Source organism: Lathyrus oleraceus, chromosome 5 (assembly GCF_024323335.1).
Source record: "Lathyrus oleraceus cultivar Zhongwan6 chromosome 5, CAAS_Psat_ZW6_1.0, whole genome shotgun sequence".
NCBI lineage: Eukaryota > Viridiplantae > Streptophyta > Magnoliopsida > Fabales > Fabaceae > Lathyrus > Lathyrus oleraceus.
This window is the reverse complement of record NC_066583.1, coordinates 317,327,028-317,341,559: the sequence shown is the minus strand read 5'-3', so window position 1 is coordinate 317,341,559 and position 14,532 is coordinate 317,327,028.

Genomic DNA, 14,532 nt, shown 5'->3' with positions numbered 1-14,532 from the left:
CTATGTTCAGAGAATCGAGCAATGGAAGTTTCATATATCAAACTTGTAATCATGATAACTAACTCGATACTTAATGAAATCAAGAGATTCAAAGCTCAGCATAACCAGTATTGGAAGATCTACAATAAGCATCCATCAATTTCATAAATCATGGAAGTCGAAATCTAACCTTGCTGGAGAAACAGAAGTGGATTCGTGCGATCTAGGCTTGGAAAGGCTGAAACAGATGTTCTACAACTCTTGGATGAATGAATGAATGAAGAAATTCAGCTCAACAATGCTTGATCTCGATGGAATCTCCAACTGCCATGAAAGTGCATGAACTTCAACAGCTGCGATTCTTCAAGAATTCTTCACAATCTTGCTTCAATAATCTTCAATTATGCCTGTAGAAGATGAATAAACCAAGAACAAAGCAAAAGCTAACAAGAAAATTGATGAAAAAGTTGAGAGAATTTGAGATGAAAATTTTTAGATCTGAGTTTGTGAAGTTGTTGTTGTGATTTTCTGTTATGATTAGGAATATATACCCTCTGCTAATGAAACTCCTTAATCATGATTAGGCTAATGCAAAAGGAATTAGATGAAATGAAGTAGTTTATGCAAATTGCCAAAATCACCCTTATGCTCATGTGCCAATGGAACAATGCAAATTTGGCTTGGAAATGCATTGCAAAATCTGTTTGGAGGCAAAGGCAATTGATTGGAATTGAAAATAATGCACACTTTTCAAATTCACCTTTTCCCTCCAAAATTCAAATTAATTCAAGTGAAAAATGCAATATTTTTATGATGAGTTTTAATGAAATGTGATGCATGATTATGATAGAGCATATCAAGATGGAAATGTCACAAAAAAAACCATTCCAATTGGCCTTTTGGTTCAAAAGTTATGCTAGCTTGAAGTTCAAAATCCATTGACAATGATTTGATCATAACTTGCCAACAACAAATGAGAAATGGATGTTCTTGGACTTTTTGGAAAGGTGAGAGCAAGATCTTCAACTTTCATGTTTGACAAAATTTGATTTGAAGCTTGCTTGATGATGTAAATTTGAGGAGAAGACTTTTCCATTTTTGGCAGTTTGAAATTACAGGTCACTTACTATTTTTGGAAACGTTTCATCTGACCTCAAATTCTTCCATGTTGATGTTTGAAATGTTATATGAGACTTGTATGGACATGAATGAGGTCTCTCTAACCATCTCCCACCTTCAAATCCATGATTAAAGGCATAGTTGACTGGTGTTGACTTTTCTAGGGTTTCAGTTGACTGAAGAATGTTCTGATGAATTTCAAGCCTCTACCACTTGACATCTTGATTCAAAATGATATCACAACTCATATGAACTTATTATGAATGATCATGGTGCCCAAATTCTTCAGAATGGCCACCATCTATGGCTCAATGAATGCCTTTGACTGTCTTGACCTAGTGTTGCTTCATTTGCAAGTAACAAGGTTAGATGACATATTTTTGTACTTTTGGTTAGTAAACAAATGAAAAGCAATGATATACATATGCAAAACATGCTTGGTGATCAAGAACCACTCTCAAAAGATAACCCACCCACAGGGAAGGAAGGCAAAGTGTACAATGATCCTTGAGGCAATGATATGATGTGATATGATGCCATGAGGGATCTTAGGGACAAAATTGGGGTCTTACAGGACATGATATATATACATAATTGTAACAGAATTTGAGGGAATTCTAGATCTAGATCTCAAAATTTTTCTTCCCTCCAATTTTTTCTCTCTACCAAAATTCAAATTTCTTCCACATAGCACATTGATTTTCTTCTATATTCTTGTTCACTGACCCTCATTTAGTGTAGATCAAGCATTGATTTGGAAGATTCGAGCAGAATTTGTGCATAATTCAAGGAAGAACATAAAGATGGAAAGTGTTATTTGAGCAAGATTTAAGCTTCTCCAAGTCTCAATTTCAACTTCAAACTTCATAACAGTGATATAGGAGTGGATTTACACGCTTGCCAAGCCTTGGATCTGCCACTACCATTGTTGGATCTTCAAGAGGTCAAAAATTTGAACCTCTTAATTCATGATTTTATGTGCATATTATTATAGATCTTTCCACGCTGAAAATTCTGATCTAAATTTCATAAAAAATGGATGATTATTGAGTGAGATATGCTTGATTAAAGTTTGACATGTTGAAATGTTTTTGATCGATTCTCACGATTCATGATGAATTAGCTTTAGATTTTGGTTGATTTGTAACCTACATTGCATGACCTTTCTGATGATATAAAAATTTTAAAATTCTGGATTTTTTTTTCGTGAACAGTAACCACCACCGTCTTCATGAAGAAGACGGTGGTTTCCGCCCGTAGCGTCCACCTAGCGTCCGTTTAGTGTCCGCCTGGTTTTGTACTAGGGCACAGCGTCAAAACGACGCCGTTTTGTTCCCAGCGCCCTCCCTCGGTTCGATTCCGCCTGGAAGCGTTTTTTCAAATTTTATTTTCATTTCCACTTTTCCCTCCAAATTCCATGTGCATGATCATTTTTATTTCATTTTTTCCATGATCTTCAAAAAATCATAACTAATTGTAGAATGATCCAAATAATTCCAGGTTTTTTGCTACTTGATCCTTGAAATGTCTAGAATTTTATGATGTTAATTTCTGGAATTGTGCCTGGCTGGATTGTGAATTGTGTTAGACTATGTAAACATGTATACTCTTGTGACATTGCCTTGTTCTTCCTATTGTGAAATGCTTGATATTGATCCAAATTCCGTGAAATTTTGCATGATTGTTCCTAACATGTTGATGGATGTTTGAGGCTTGATTGTGCATTTTTCTCATTTGCCATTTCTGTTTTATACACATGCTTGTATGGTGTGACAATTTGTGTCACACAATTGGATGATCAACTTGTACATTTTCATTTCCATATCAAATGAGCTTCTCTGTTTATGATTTTTGGTATGTTGATTCTATTGGACATGTTGTATGCACATGATATTTTCCAGGATTGTTTGAATCATTTCTGTTTTGATTTGGAATTTTTATTCTCAAGGTCCATTTGAATGCTTTGAATTTGTCTTTGACTTCTCTTGCTTATTACATGCCCTTGCTTGTGGATTTTGATTTGGTCCTTTTTAGGACATGTTCTCCTTTGTTTGAAATTGCTTCATGTTGAATATCAAGTTCTGTTTTGGCTTTTTGATCCACTTTTGACCGTAGGCTTTGACCTAGTGGTTTGGACTTACATGTGAGCTTTGAATTTCAGGACCAAGCATCCAATCTCCATGGTTGATGTTGCTTCACCATTTGAATGTTGATATTTGCTATTGATTGCTAACATTTGGTTGTTTTGTAGGTTGATGATAATTCACTTGAGTGTTTTCCTTATGGCTTACATGTTGTACATTGGGATTGTCTGTTTGTTGTTGGTTGTTGTCTGTTTGCCTGGATACTGTACTGATTTGTTTAGTTGTTTACACAAATACCTAAGTTGCTTTAAGTTCATTTGAACTTTGCTTTGCTTGTGGTTGGCATACCGCTTAGGTAAATTCCTATTCTCCATGTAGTCTGGAAGACCTGTCATGTTATGTTGGCAGACACCTGTCTGAAGCCCTCCTTAAGAGGCAATGTTTGTGGTTGTTTATCTTTGTGCCTCGTACATATAAAGACCTCCTAAGTGAAGAGGCATTGGCAGATAAAAGGGATGTGTAATCCATCCCCTGCTACTCAGTTGTGTCATTCATCTTGCTCACACCCTGTGTTGATGCACTTTGAATAAAAACCCAAAATCTTGTTGTGTCAAGTCATGTGTGCTATTTGCTTTTGATATTTATCTGCTTAGCTTCTCATCTCCTTTCTGTAGGAGTCGTATGATCAACTTTTGAGGAAGTTGACGTACGTAGAGATAGACTTGAGTTGACTCACTGCCTGTGTGAGTCAAACTCTTGTTAGAAACCTCAACCTAGGAATATTGTAGATTACATGATAACTATTAGGCTCGAGTCAGTCTCCCTTTTAGTTTGTCATTTCCCAGTCTCTGGTTAGGATAGAAATTTCTCCCCTGTTCAGGGGAACTACGTTGCCCTGATCCTCATACCAGATGAGGTACGTAGGCAGGAGATCATGTGAGATCTCTCCGGGCACCCTTTTTCTTTTTGGTGTGTGTTTGTTTGTGTGTTCGGAGTCTGATGTAAGTCCAGCGATTGGCATTCAGTTTCCTTGTTTGTGTTTGTTGTTTGGAGTCGTACGTAAGACCAGCGATTGGCAGTCGGTTTCCATTTGTGTGTTTGCTTCGATGTATCAGCGTCTTTGTGTTGTGTTTTGTTTTGGCGTGCGTTAGCCAAACTACGGTAGCTCTGATTCTCATTCCAGATGAGATACGTAGGCATAGGATGCGATGTCCTAGCGAGCCCATTCCCCTCTTCTTCCATATGTGTTTCTTATCCCAGTGTGTGTGCATTCTTTGAGCAGTTTTTTTAGCAACCTTATTCTTTTCTTCTGAGCGTGGATCCCGTCGAGTACGACGGACGTGAGGGGGTGCTAATACCTTCCCCCTGCGTAACTGACTCCCGATCCTTGCATCTCCGGTCGCAAGACCATTTCCTTTCCAGGTTTACTTCGAGCGTTTCCTTTCCCTCCTTTGGGATAAATAACGCACGGTGGCGGCTCTGTTTGTTTGGTTTTCCCGCCGGTTGTTTTTCGCGGATGCGACAGCTGGCGACTCTGCTGGGGACTAGAAGTTGACCTCTTACTGGTCCATCTTCCCTAAGCGAGTCAGTCCTAGCGCTCTCTAGGATAGTTTTGGTTGCTTTTACTGTTTTATTTATTGCATTTATGATTATTATACTGTGATTGTATATATTTGCATAAATGTTTGCATGCATCATATTGTCATTATGATGATTCTGTACAGGTTGGTTCCTCTGATTTGGGGCGGGTGTTCTGAGTGGGGCTAAAACCCAGGCCCGAGTATACACCTAGGATTAGTGTGGTCTCACGTTCCTCACATGTTGGTTGGGCATGTTGTTGCAACGTGACATACCATAAGCCGGACGAGGTTCATCTGAGAGAGCTCCTCTATTGTGGAGTATTCTACTTTGGTTGGGTTACCTCTTTTGAGCTATTGACTTCGGTGACCGTTCTTTCCCGGATCTTTGGTTCAGACGATCTTATGAGAGCTACAACGACACACCTGAAAGGGCAAACCCGTTGAGTATCTTTGCCCGATTGTCGAGACCATTATCCGCCTTAGGATGACCTGATTAGAATTCACCTATGAAGGGAGGGTTTGATTCTTACAGATGCATGTTCTGATGGTGACTCTTTGTTGGTGACTGTTGGGTCCTATTTATAAGTCGGATTTATGGATATTTATTTCTGAGACGCCGGAGTTCTGTCCGTGGTATTTATCAGTGGGGATCCGTTTATTTCAGGATTCCCTGGGTTGATTCAGAGATTGTTGTGGCTATCAGTTCAGTGTTTTCTCTATGATGATGGTGATGATGGTGATGTATCCTTCCGTTCCGTTTATTTCGGAACCCCAAGTCGGATTTGTGGTTACTCAGTACCTCAGATGGTTGTGATCAGTTCAGAGACCGGGGCTTCTGTACAGTTGATGATTAGATGACTTGGAGGATGGCACAGTGCATTGCATTCATACATCAACATCATTCACATTTTGCATTTATCCGCATCTAACACATGTTTATCCATATGCAGGGGACATTCTTGATTGAGATCCTGGTTGAGAGACTTCTTTACTCAGATATGAGGCCCGGTTTGAAGGACGATGTTGTCTACAGTTTCTTTGATCCAGAGATCAGTGTGCTGAAGGAGATGATAGCATTGATTACGCCTGACCATGTGGGGATGTTCCGTGAGACTTATGGGGGTATTCTGAAGATGTTTTTCAGGCTCACTGACAGGGATAGGAGCACCATCCATACTCTTCTCCAGTTTTATGATCCGGGTTCGAGATGCTTTGTCTTCCCGGATTACTTGTTGGGGCCTTTGATGGAGGACTATGCCAGCATCCTGGGTATTCAGATCAGAAATCAGGTTCCTTTCTATGCTACTAAGGAAGAACCTGATGTTGGTGGGATCTCCCGTGCTCTTTATTTGAGTCCAGAGGTGACTAAAGGAGGTCTGAAGGAGAAGGGGAAGTTGCCTGGTTTTCATTTGAGATTCCTGGAGGCTAAAGCCAAGGAGCATGCTGTTTTGGGTGATTGGAAGGCTGTCTGTGCTTTGATTGCTGTGAGCATTTATGGAATCATCCTGTTCCCTAATCAGAAGAACTTTGTGGATATTAATGCCATTCGGGTGTTCGTTCAGAGGAATCCTATTCCTACCCTGGTTGGGGATGTTTATTACTCGGTCCATAATCGGAACGAGAAGAGGCGTGGGGGATTGATCAGATGTTGTGCTCAGCTACTATACAAGTGGTTCATGGGATATTTGCCTTCTAGGGGTGCTTTTGTTCTTCTTGACCATACTGTAAATTGGGCAACCAAGTTGATGGGTTTGCGAGCCAAAGACATAGCTTGGACTCATAGTAGTGGGGCTGGACAAGATTTCATTTGCAGTTGTGGGAGTTTTCCCAATGTGCCTCTTATAGGAGTTCAGGGTTGCATTAATTATAACCCGACACTTCTTAAGAGACAAATGGGATTCGCTATGGAGGTTCCTCCTCTCAAGAGTGAGATTCAGGAAACTTTCTACTTTCCGGTTGAGGGTAACCAGTCACGGTTGAGGCAGGTGTCTGATGCATGGCGCATCATTCAAAGGAAAGGCAAGTTTTCTTGGGGTAGGGCTAATAACAGGTCTTTTCCTCCGTTTGATGATTGGCTCAGCAAGAGAGTGGAGCTCACTCGTCTACCATTTCCTGTGGGTGATCCTTGGTATCCGTTGATTGAGGAATCCCATTCTTCTGTTAGTATGGAAGAGTTCCTTGAGATGAAGAGGGAGAGAGACCAGTTTCACGCAGAGAAGACTGAATTGGAGATGAGTGTTGCTAGAGTCCAAATGGCTAATCAGGAAATCAAAGGGAAAATGGAAGACCAGGATAAGAGACATGCTCTTGTGGTAAAGCGCTTTGAGATAGACACCACTTATTATGGCAAGGTCAGCCAAGCTTTAGAGTCATCTACGAGGGAGCACGACATCACCAAGGAGAGGTTGGCTAGAGCTTCGAAGGTCATCGAAGATGAGAAGAGGAGACAAATCCTTGTGAGGGATCAGAGGGAAGACAGAGTCAGAACCCTTATTGCCGAGTGGGAGGCAAAGCTGAAGATTAAGGAAGAAGAGAACGTGAAGATCATTGCTGAGAGAGATCATTATATTGCCGAGAGAGATCATTATCTTGCTGAGAAGGATCATTACTTCCGACAGATGAAGATTCACCAGAAGGAGATGGGGAGATTGCAGCAGGAGAACACCGAGCTCAGGTTCGCCGCGAAGTTTACCAGGATGGTTGATGATGTAGGGCCTTCTGTGGGACCTTCGTCAGTTTAGACCTTTCTTATTTGTGTTGGATTACCGTCAGGCCTGTTGACAGAATTCACTTGCTTGTATTTCCTTTCGGTTTCTGGAGAATTGTAATTTGATTTGTATCAGACTTGATGTATGACTCTTGCACTTGCAGTGCACTTTTGATATACAGTGGTTATTTTCATTCAGTGATTGATCTTCAAAGCTTTATTTGCTTTCCTGTATGCACTTACATAGCACACACATGGTTGGGTGATATCTTTGCTAAATCATATATCTCTGCTCTGTATGTCAAAATCAATCGATGAATGTCAAAATATTGCTGCCGGATTATTATCTGTCTCGATGAAGCCAGGATCGAAAGATAGAGTGTTTCTCATATGGATAGACATCGCATTCATGCATGAATCATAATAACTTGTCTACTATTTTGCAGGTGTCAGTTTCTAACGTGCTTGATTGTTTCAGGAATCATTGCTCGCGCACGTAGAATCATTCCTTTGCACGCAGCACGTCCGCACAGATATCCTACCAGACGCAACACATCCAAGCTGATGGATCTACCCAACGCCGATATTCTCGAGCTGAAGGAGAAAATGAGCGAACTGATCAATGTCATGCAAGGGTTCACCGTGGGACAAAAAGCACTTGCTGATAAAGTGGAGAAGCTCGAGCGGGCTTCAGCTGCCAACAATGGTAACAATCAGGAAGGAGTGTCCAACAATGGCCTTGGGGGTTCTAGGGATGGAGGAGATCTCATAAAGAAAACTACTGCTGGTGTGGTGATAAATAATGGGGGTGGTTTTGGTGTTGCCACAGGCGGTGGACCAGGGCCGATAGGTAACAATCTGAAGGACAGTCTGTTTCCTCCTTTCTTCGGGGCCGAGGAAGATAGAGAAGAAGACCAGTTCTCCGTGCTTAATGAACAGTTCGGGCAGTGGGGTGTTCAGCCACCAAATAAAGAAATTCAGGTGCTGGCTGAGAAGATAAGGGCCTTGAAAAGCTATGCTACTCCGGGGGTTGTCAACATGTCGAACATGGGGCTGGTTGAGGGGATTGTGATCCCACAAAAGTTTAAAGCGCCTGCGTTTGACAAATACAATGGGAGTTCTTGCCCAGAAACTCACCTCCAGGCATTCGTTCGAAAGATTTCTGCTTATACAATGGACCAAAAGCTTTGGATATACTTTTTCTAGGACAGTCTGTCTGGTGGGTCTTTGGAATGGTATACCAAGCTGAAATCTTATGATATCAAGAGCTGGCAGGATCTTGGAGATGCATTCTTTAAACAATATCAATTCAATGCTGACATGGCTCCTAGTCGTACCCAGCTGCAGGGTATGTCTCAGAAGCCAAACGAGGGGTTTAAAGAATATGCACAGAGGTGGAGGGAGTTGGCTGCCCGAGTCCAACCTCCGTTGGTAGATAGAGAAATGTCTGATCTATTCATGGGAACCCTCCAGGGGACCTTTGCTGAAAGAATGGTTGGATGCCCGGTTACTAATTTTGCTGATATAGTGGTGGCCGGTGAAAGAATAGAGAGCTGGTTAAAGATGGGGAAGATACAGGGTAGTGCTTCGTCGTCTGGATCGAAGAAGCCCTTTGGGAATGGCCAACGTAAGAAGGAGGGTGATACAAGTGCTGTGTATACCCAAAGGGGACAGAGTAGGGATCGTTACTACCAGCACACTGCTGCGGTAACTATTCCTGCTGATAATCAACAACAACAACAGCATCAACCACCGCAAAAATAACGACAGCCATTTCAACAGAGACCGCAGAGGGCTGGGTATCAAGTGAGAGGGCGAATGACTGATCGTCAATTTGATAGGCCACCTGTACCATATTCTTTCCTGTTGAAGAAGTTGAAGGACTTGGGGTTGGTTCAGCTGAGAACTTTGGCTCCTTTGAGACCTGATCAAAGGCCTCCTAACTATGATGAGAACGCCAAGTGCGAATTCCACTCTGGTGCCCCTGGACACAATGTGGAAAATTGTAAAGCATTTAAACATGTGGTCCAGGACCTGGTGGATTCTAAGGCTATCAACTTCGCACCGTCTCCAAATGTTAATGCTAATCCCATGCCCGCGCATGGTCAAATGGGGGTGAATGCGATTTCTGAAGATGGTGGAAGAATTGGGCTGACAGAGGTAGACCAGTTGAAGACTCCGTTGGCTGAGGTCAAGAGGCAACTATTGAAGAATGGAGTCTTTCCGGGCTGTGATGGTTGTTGTGTTGCGTGCACTGTTGCCATTAATGGGTGTGTTAAATTGAGGGAGGTTGTCCAGAGGATGATGGATGAAGGAAGCCTCAGGTTTGAGAAGTTTGATTCGGAGAAGGAGGATATCTCCATCATAACCATCTATTTCGATCCGGTCGATTTGTCAACGCTGGCAGATGCGGCCCCGGTTACTATCACGGTACCTGGACCAATTCCTTATGACAATGACGACGCGGTGCCGTGGCATTATGGTGGAGAAGTCTATTGCAATGGTGAGAAGTTGGATGATCAAGCTGCAGGTGAAACCACCGTTTCAAAGGTGGATAATGCCGGACCCAGTGGTTTCACTCGCAGTGGAAGGTTGTTTGCACCTGATACTTTAAGGAGTGGAGATGGGGAAAAAGAAAAGAAGGATAAGGCCGAGGATTTAGCCAGGGCAAGAGGGAAGCAGGTGGTAAGCGAGGGTACTCCTGTGGTGACACCGGCGCCTGGTGGGTCGGAAAGAGAACTTGATGATGAAGCTGAAGAATTTTTGAGAATCATCAAGAAGTCAGAGTACAAGCTTGTTGACCACTTGCAACAGACTCCATCCAAGATCTCAATCTTGTCCTCATTGCTGAGCTCCGAGGGGCATAGGGAGGCTTTGCTGAAAATATTGAAGAGAGCCTATGTGCCCTAGGAGATAACAATCAATCAGTTGGAGACGGTGGTGTCAAATGTCAATGCCAGCCATGGGCTGGGTTTTACTGATTTGGATCTGACTGTGGATGGGCGGAACCATAATAGGGCATTACACATTGCGATGGAGTGTAAAGGAGCGGTGCTCTTGCACGTGTTGGTTGATACTGGCTCATCGCTCAATGTGTTGCCGAAAAAGGCCCTGGCAAAGCTGGACTGTGAAGGGTTAATCTTGAGGCCTACAAATTTGGTGGTGAGAGCCTTTGATGGTTCTAAAAGGGCTGTGTTCGGGGAAGTGGAGCTCCCCGTGAAGATCGGGCCCGAGGTGTTTAAGTCCGTATTCTATGTCATGGACATTCAGCCGGCATACAGTTGCCTGTTGGGTCGCCCATGGATTCATGCTACTGGGGCAGTGACTTCAACTTTGCACCAAAAATTGAAGTATATCTGGGATGGGCAGGTCGTCACAGTCTGTGGAGAGGAAGACATCTTTGTCAGCCACCTATCATCATTCAAATATGTGGAGATGGACGGTGAAATTGTTGAAACACCAAGTCAAGCATTCGAAACCGTCAAGGTGGAGAATGCTCTCTTTGCCAAAGAAGAGGAGAAGCCGTCCACTTCTTCATACAAGCAGGCCGCTGAGGTGGTGAGGAGTGGAGAAGCTCCAGGATGGGGAAAGATGATGGACATCGCCGCCAAGAAAGACAGATTTGGAGTGGGTTATCAGCCGGGCCGAGGCTTGTCTGGACAGGGCAGAGGACGTCATCCGCCGTTCACGTTCACCAATGCTGGAATGCTGGATCCAGATCACATCTGTATGGTGGATGAAGAAGTTGACAGTGACTGTGAGATTGATCAATGGATAAAGCCGTGTGTACCAGGGATGGAGATCCAGAACTGGAAGGCTGAAAAGATCATCACTGTCACTCTACGTGAAGAGTAATATTTCCTGTTTTTCAATTTTATTTGCATGAAAGCCATACGTTTTTCCCGAAGCGTAATGGTTCATTGTAAGGGCCACCTCATGTTTCATTTTGCAAAATTTGCATCAGTAATAAATGGATGTTTTTCATTAAAAGCGGTGTTCCCTGTTTTTCATTTATTTTTGCAGTTTAATAAAAACAAAAATAAAAATGGCAATGTTTATTTTCATTTTCCTTCTTTTAATTGGCTTCACTCCGGTTCTAAAGAAATGCATGGATCAACATTCATGCAGATGCGATCTTTCTCCGGATCTCATTGATAACAATCCTGTTACACCCTCATATGACTTCGACAATCCGATCTATCATGCCGAAGAAGAAGGCGAAGAAGATTGTGAACTGCCGGAGGAATTAGCCAGGTTGTTAAAACAAGAGGAGAAGGTGATTCAGCCGCATGAGGAGCAGGTTGAGGTTGTGAATCTGGGTACAGAGGAGGTCAGAAAAGAAGTGAAAGTTGGGGTTGCTTTGGAGGCAAATGTTAAGAGCAGAATGGTAGCCTTGTTGAAAGAGTATGTTGATATCTTCGCCTGGTCTTATCAAGATATGCCAGGGTTGGATACCGATATCGTTGTGCACAAGTTACCGTTGAGAGCAGATTGTCCTCCAGTGAAGCAGAAGTTGCGCAGAACTCGACCTGAGATGGCCATGAAAATTAAAGAGGAGGTTCAGAAGCAGTTGGATGCTGGTTTCCTCGTTGTCACTAATTATCCGCCTTGGGTCGCGAATGTTGTGTCGGTGCCGAAGAAGGATGGGAAGGTGAGAATGTGTGTGGACTACCGGGATTTGAATAGAGCTAGCCCGAAGGACGATTTCCCACTACCTCACATCGATGTGTTGGTAGACAATACAACTCAATTCTCGGTGTTTTCCTTCATGGATGGCTTTTCTGGCTATAATCAAATCAAAATGTCGCCAGATGATATGGAGAAAACAACGTTCATCACACCGTGGGGAACTTTTTGCTATAGGGTGATGCCATTTGGTCTCAAGAACGCCGGTGCTACTTATCAGAGGGCCATGGTGACTTTGTTTCATGATATGATTCATCATGAAATCGAATGCTATGTTGATGACATGATAGTAAAGTCCCAAACAGAGGAGGGACATCTGGTGGATCTTGCCAAGTTGTTTGACCGGCTGAGACAATTCAGACTGAGGTTGAATCCGAATAAGTGCACTTTCGGAGTGCAGTCCGGTAAGTTGCTGGGGTTTATTGTAAGCGAAAGAGGAATCGAGGTTGATCCTGCTAAAGTAAAAGCAATACGAGAAATGCCTGAACCGAGAACAGAGAAAGAGGTTCGTGGTTTCTTAGGTAGATTGAACTACATTTCACGGTTCATATCTCATCTAACAGCCACGTGCGAACCGATATTCAAGTTGTTGAGAAAAGATCAAACTGTCAGGTGGAATAATGATTGCCAAGTGGCATTTGAAAAGATAAAAGAGTATTTGCAGGAGCCTCCGATTCTGATGCCTCCTGAGGAGGGACGACCGTTAATTCTGTACTTGACGGTCCTCGAGGGGTCTATGGGGTGTGTATTGGGGCAGCATGACGAGTCTGGTCGAAAAGAGCATGCCATATACTTCCTTAGCAAAAAGTTTACCGACTGTGAAACAAGATATTCACTGCTCGAGAAAACTTGTTGTGCTTTGGTCTGGGTTGCTCGCCGACTAAGGCAATATATGTTGGTTCATACCATTTTATTGATTTCCAAGATGGATCCAACCAAGTACATTTTTTAGAAGCCAGCATTGACTGGACGGGTTGCAAGATGGCAAATGATTTTGACTGAATACGATATCCAGTATACCTCTCAGAAAGCAATCAAGGGGAGTGTATTGTCTGATTACCTCGCCCAACAACCTATTGAGGATTATCAACCAATGAAGTTTGAATTCCCTGATGAGGACATCATGTTTCTCAAATCGAAAGATTGTGAGGAACCAATCCCGGAGGAGGGGCCTGACCCTGAATCCGAATGGATTCTGATGTTTGATGGGGCCGTTAACGTGAATGGTAGCGGAGTTGATGCTGTTTTGGTTACGCCGAAAGGATCCCACATTCCTTTTGCTGCCCGGCTGACATTTGAGTGCACTAACAACGTGGCTAAATACGAAGCTTGTATCTTGGGGATTGAAGAGGCGATTGATTTGCGGATCAAAAACCTTGTCATATATGGCGATTCAGCTTTGGTTGTGAATCAGGTTAACGGAAAGTGGTATACGCATCAATCTCATTTAGTGCCATATCAGGATTATACGAGGAAATTGTTGACGTTCTTCACCAAGGTGGTACTGCATCATGTGCCTAGAGAAGAGAATCCTTTGGCAGATGCTTTGGCTACTCTTGCTGCCTTGATTAAGGTGCGGTGGTGGAATCAGTTCCCTAGTATTGAGGTGGGACGTCTAGATAGACCGGCTTATGTATTTGCTGTTGACACAGCGCCTGATGATGAGAAGCCGTGGTATTACGATATCAAGCGCTATTTGGAAACCCAAGAATATCCTGAGGGAGCATCCAAGAAGGACCGAAAGACTCTGAGGAGGTTGGCCATGGTGTTCTACCCGAACAAGGATGGGGTTTTGTACAAGCGGAATTTCGATTGGGTTTTGCTCAGATGTGTTGATGACAAAGAAGCAAGCCAATTGATGAAAGAGGTTCATGAGGGGTCGTTTGGTACCCATGCCAGTGGAAATGCAATGGTGAAGAAGCTGTTAAGAGCTGGATATTATTGGATGACAATGGAGGCCCAATGTTTCAATTTCGTGCGGAAGTGTCATAAATGCCAGATTTATGCTGACAAGGTGCACGTGCCTCCGAATCCGTTGAGTTTGATGTCATCTCCGTGGCCGTTTGCTATGTGGGGCATTGATATGATTGGAAAGATTGAGCCTACGACTTCGAATGGGCACCGGTTCATATTAGTGGCTATTGATTACTTCACCAAATGGGTGGAAGTAGCCTCTTATGCCAATGTGACGAAGCAGGTCGTTGCCAGGTTCCTGAAGAGAGACATCATTTGCAGATATGGGCTTCCCGAAAGGATCATTACTGATAATGGTTCTAATCTCAACAATAAGATGATGGCAGAACTGTGTCGTGAATTCAAAATCGAGCATCACAATTCTTCTCCTTATCGTCCGAAGATGAATGGGGTGGTCGAGGCA